This window comes from Sarcophilus harrisii, chromosome 4, assembly GCF_902635505.1.
Source record: "Sarcophilus harrisii chromosome 4, mSarHar1.11, whole genome shotgun sequence".
NCBI lineage: Eukaryota > Metazoa > Chordata > Mammalia > Dasyuromorphia > Dasyuridae > Sarcophilus > Sarcophilus harrisii.
Genome location: NC_045429.1, coordinates 428,637,813 through 428,643,812, shown reverse-complemented (window position 1 = coordinate 428,643,812; position 6,000 = coordinate 428,637,813).

Here is a 6,000-nt window from a genome sequence, read left to right as displayed (position 1 = left end):
CCCATGAACAAAGATGACTGAATGTGACTCTCTTAGACTTAGAAGCTGTTTGTATCCAAGATATGCTTGGATATACTTTAACTTTAATCCATTGTAATGCAGTGGAGGGAATAGTGGAATGGTAGAGTGATGGATCTGAGTCAGGAAGATCTGGATTGGAATCTTCCCTAAGATTCTAGTTGGGGTACCCTGGACAAATTGCTTCACCACACTGAAAATCAGTTTCTTCAGCTGTGAAATGGGAGTAATAATAATAGCCATACTTCATCAGATTTTTCCTTTTTCTGGTGGAGATTAGTTGTGAATTTTTCTTTTGAAGGCATGTAACATTTTTACATTAGTCATGTTGCAAAAGAAAAGAAAAAAAGGAAAAAATATGCTTCAACCTGCACTTAGAGATCATCAATTCTCTCTGCAAGTCTTTCTAATTATACCACCATATCATCTATATAAAGTGAGAGTTTTGTTTCCTTGTTGCCTATCTTCTAAGTTTCTCTTGAGTTTCAATGCAAATGTAAAAATGATATAAAGTTAGTATTTTGTATTAGCTTATCAAATATCACTCTTTTAAACATACCTGGGTGGATGTCTAGTGTACCTTTTCCATTTAATCAATTTATTTCTTATTTTTTTACTTAATACCGGGTAGTTTTGTAATTGCTTTGTAATTGTTTTTTCTTATTCTTATTTCAAATTTATAATTTTTTTTTTTTTGCTATCTTAGCCCTATCCTTTCTCTTTTACCTTGATCTTATTGAAAGTCTCCAATGTTTCTCTATTGCATATAAATCAATCAATCACCATTCTTTAAGTGCTTTGTGTCAGGCACTGTGCTAACATAGTGCTGGTTCTTGGTTTTAAATAGCTACTGTTGATCATGAAGATTCCTTCATTTCTTCATAAAAAGAATTATGTTGTAATGGAGAGGAAACTGGCCTCAGAGCATTAAAAATAGAATTTACATCCTACCTTTGACACAAACTACCTATGTGAACCTGGGCAAGTATCTCTTCTAATGTTCATCTCTTTAAGACTATATGTTGGGGCAGCTCGGTGGTGCAGTGCATAGAGCACCAGGACTGAAGTCAGGACTTGAGTTCAAATCTAACCTTAGACACTTAATACTTCCTAACTGTGTGATCCTGGGCAAGTCACTTAACCCCAATTGCCTCAGCAAAAAAAACCAAAAACCCAAAAAACAAACAAAAAATTATATGTTGCAGAAAATTTGTCATCTTACATGACAAGAGAGAACTTCCTCATTTGATATTTTCCAATATCAATGAAATCAGAAGTCTAGTCTCTCCCCATCTATCTATTTTTGCCCTTTTAAATATCTTTAGCAGAAATGGTGGTTGTCCTTCATTCTACAAGTGGATCAAAAGGACATCACTATGTTAGAGTCAAGGTACAATGTGTCCTACTGTGGCTGATCATATCAGTATAAGCTCAAAAGGCTATACCACAGGTTGAACAGCAGAAATGATATTTTTTTTGGTCAGAAACTTTTTCTGATTCTATTTATGTGTCAGGGGTTTTTTTTTTGTTTTTTTTTTTTTGCTTAAAGTTTTCTTACTATTTACATTCCTGATATAAATCCATTTTGGTCATAACTATGATCTTTCTAATTTATTGCTGTAGCCTCCTTGATGATATTTTATTTAATCTTTTTGTATCTATATTCATTTTTAGTCTATAGTTTTAAATCTTTTATATCTATATTCATTGTTAGCCTATACTTTTTAATCTTTTTGTATCTATATTCATTTAGTCTATATTTTTTAATCTTTTTGTATCTATATTCATTTTAGTCTATAATTTTAAATCTTTTTGTATCTATATTCATTGTTAGTCTATACTTTTTGATCTTTTGTATCTATATTCATTAAGGTTGTTCAGCTAGAGGTTTTTCATCTCTCCCTAATTTATAGTTCAATATCATATTTGTATAATACAATAATACAATGTTGTCTATTTTATATGTATCTTATACATATCTTTTAATGTATATATTTTGTAAAATAATTTTAAAAAAAAGTTTAATGGAATTAATCTGTAAATACATGGAATCCTGGCAATTTTTGGGTAGGGCAGTTCATTTATTGTTTGTTTAGTTTCTTTTTCTGATATTTAATTATTTAGATTCTCTATTTACTGTTCAATTAATCCAGATTATTATTATTTTGTAAGTATTCATTTATTTCAGTGTTACTGTCATATAATTCATATAACTTATTTCTTTATTTGTCAAAATTCTCCTTTTTTAATTTTTGATATTGGCAATTTGATTTTCTTCTCCCTTAAATATTAGATTACCTATAGAAAACCCTAATGCTATTTTTATGAGTTTTTCCCCCAAAGATATTTTTTGTCAATTAGAATTTCAATTACATTTTTTTGGTTAATTTCTGATTTTCAGAATTTATATTTCTTTATTTAGCTGGGATTTTTTTGTGACTTGCTTTTGTAATTTTTTTAGTTATAAGCCCATTCATTGGTCTGTATATTCTCTCTTTTATTGATTAAAATGTTTAAAATATAAACTATCCTAAGATAGTTTGACAGAATCCCAGAAGTTTTAATCATAATTTTCATGAAATTATCTGTTGTTTCTATGATTTGTTCTTAGACTCACTTTTTTTTTTTTAGAATTAACTTATTTAGTCTCCTTTTAGATTTGAATTCCTTATTCAAAGTCCATTTATTGAAAACTGTTATGTTTATAGTAAAGGACATATTTAATGTCCTTTTTATGCTTTTCTGCATTAGTTTATCAGATTTTTATGTCCTAGTTCTGTCAATATTTTGTAAAAGTGTCATACATAACAAAGACATATCTTTGTGTAGATATAATCTCTCTCTCTCTACACACACACACACACACACACACACACACACTTTTCTATTTCCATCCATCAGTCACTAGAGAGCTATCATATATTACTTTTTAAAATTTTTTAATAGCTTTTTATTTACAAGTTATGTGCATGGGCAATTTTACAGCATTGACAATTGCCAACCTTTTGTTCCAATTTTTCCCCTCCTTCCCCCCACCCCCTCCCCTAGATGGCAGGATGATCAATACATGTCAAATATATTAAAGTATAAATTAAATACAAAATAAGTATACATGTCCAAACCTTTATTTTGCTATACAAAAAGAATCAGACTCTGAAATTCATATATTACTTTTAAAAACCTATTTGGTCCTTAGCTTCTTTCTTGTTTATCTATTTGTTAGATTTGTCTGGGTCTGAAATAAATATATTGAGGTCTCCAGAGCTTCCTATTGTACTTAGGATAAAATATAAATCCCCCAGTATTTAAAGCCTTCTACAAACTAGTGCCTAACTGTGTATCTAGATTTATCTCATTTTACTCTCCTTTGCATACTCAACATTCTAGACAAACTAAACTAGTAAACTGTTCCTTGAAGTTAGAACTCCAACTCACATATTTTTATATTTCCATGGGATTTCCTTCAGGTCGTGAACTCCTTTCTTGCCTGATCGCTTACAATAATATAATACAATGTAATCAATATTTCTTAAGCACCTACCATGCATATTGATTAACCAATCAATATTTATTAAGTACCTACTATGTGCCAGGCACTGTGCCAAAAGCTGGGGTACAAAAAAGAGGCAAAAAGTAGTCTCTGCTCTTAAGGAGCTCACAATCTAATGGAGGAGTCAACATTCAAACAAAATAAGTTATGTACAAGGATAAATTTTATAGTTGTTATTGACTTACAACAAAACCAAATACTATTTCAGAGTACAGAAAACCATCAAACCACTGTCTCTGTCTCTCTTCTCTCCTCCCCTCCTCTTCTCTCTCCTTCCTTCCTTTTCTCTCCTTTTTCTCCTCTTCCATACTCCCCTACCCTCCTCTCCTCTCCTCTCTTCTTGTTTCCACTCCTCTTGTCTTTTCTCATTTTCTTTTCTTTTCTCTCCTCTCGCTCTCTCTCTTGTTCCCTTTCTGTCTCTCAGTCTCTGTCTCTCTCTGTCTTTGTCTTTCTGTCTGCCTATCTGTTTTCCCCTCCCTCTTTCTCCCCTTCCTCCCCATCTCCTTTTAGAAAAAAAATCTTTATCATTTGGTAAAAGAAAAAGCTAGAAAGTATGATTCCCTTGTTGGAAGAGGCCCTTAATATCTTTATTTCTTTGTTTCCTCAGTTATGAAAGAAGGGAATTGGACTAAATCTATTCAGATAGTGGTGTGTATTAAATATGTTGTCCATAAAATCTTAAAGCAGTTTTAAGCTTCTGATAATAGAAAACTATACTAACACTTTTTGTTATACTGTGTGTGTGAATCAGCTCTTCTGAAATGGAAATAAACCTATGATTCTAAAAAAGAAATTTAATTGTAAATAAATTAAGGTCCAGAAAAGGAAAGGATTCAACAGAGAACAAACAAGGATTCCCTTGCAGAGCCCGGGTTTGAGACAGTATGGTATAATGTAACCTTGTTGGCTTTCTCTAGAATCAAAGGATATGGGTGTAAATGCTTCCTTTGATGCTCTCTCCATAAATGACTTTGGGAAAAATCACTTTACCTGCCTTAGCATCTATTTCCTTGTTTGTAAAATGGGTATTGGGATGGACACAATAGCCTCTGAAGTTACCAACTATTTGATCCTAACATTTAAAATCAGGTTTTATGAATTCAAACATAGGTCTTTTTTCATGAGAGAAAGAGGAAGGAGATTTGGCAAGAGTCCCAGTTGCTTTGGAAAAAGCAGTTTCAGTTGAATGATGACGAGGGAGTCAGATTTTAAAGGTTTGAGAAACAAGTAGGTAAAAGCAGCAAGTGTAAATAGCTTTTGCAATGAGTTTGGCTGATAAAGGGAGCAGAGATGTAGTACAATAGAGTGAGGGACAGTAGGGACTGGTGAAGATGTTTAAAAATGAGAGAGACCAGTGTATGTTTGAAGGCAGTAGGGAAGGAAGCTGAGCATACAAGGAGAAAATGAAAACTATCAAGGTGTGTGTGTGTGTGTGTGTGTGTGTGTGTGTGTGTGTATGTGTATGTGTTTATATCAGTCAAACAGTTACTGCAGAATAGCCATCCTGATAATTTCTCAGATCTGGTTTGGAAATTTCATTGTATTCCATTCAACCAATTATGTTCCATGACTCCTCAAAAGACCAGGATCAGGATCTCTGGCTATTGTTTCTTTCTTTGTGCTCTATCTGGGCATCCTGCCATTCCAGCATTATTCCTACGGCCTTTGACACAGTGCTGAATGGCAGGGACCTTGATTTAAAAAAAATTCTTTCAGGAAAAAAAAGTCATTTGTTCAACCATATACCAATCAATGGTTATGATTAGAATATGACTGAGCTTTAATAAAATAAATGATCAACACAGAGCAGCCTAATAAATCTTATATCAGTTGGAGCCAGGGGAAAGAGAGAGAACCAGGCCAACAGCATACACTGTGATTACAATGTGGATGAAAAGAATACTCCTGCTAATCAAAAAGTATGAAGCAATAGTGATCCATCCTGGTCCCAAAGAAGAGGGATAGGAAGGAACCAACTTCTCAGCCTGTGCAGAGGTGAGTAGCTATGATTTGGAGCCCATATTGTTAGCCATTCTCTATGGTTGATTAAAAGGAAATGCTCTTTGTCCTTCCTCTTGATTTTATTTATAAGGGATGGCACTGGGAGGGGAGGCAAGGGGGAATCTTTTTTTTTTCTTCTTTTTTTCTTTTTCTTTTTTTAATAATTATAACTTTTTATTGACAGAACCCATGCCTGGGTAATTTTTTTTTACAACATTATCCCTTGCACTCACTTCTGTTCTGATTTTTCCTCTCCCTCCCTCCATCCCCTCCCCAGATGGCAAGCAGTCCTATACATGTTAAGTATGTCACAGTATATCCTAGATACAATATATGTGTGCAGAACCGAACAGTTCTCTTGTTGCACAAGGAGAATTGGATTCAGAAGGTAAAAATAACCCGGGAAGAAAAACAAAAAAATGCAAACAGTT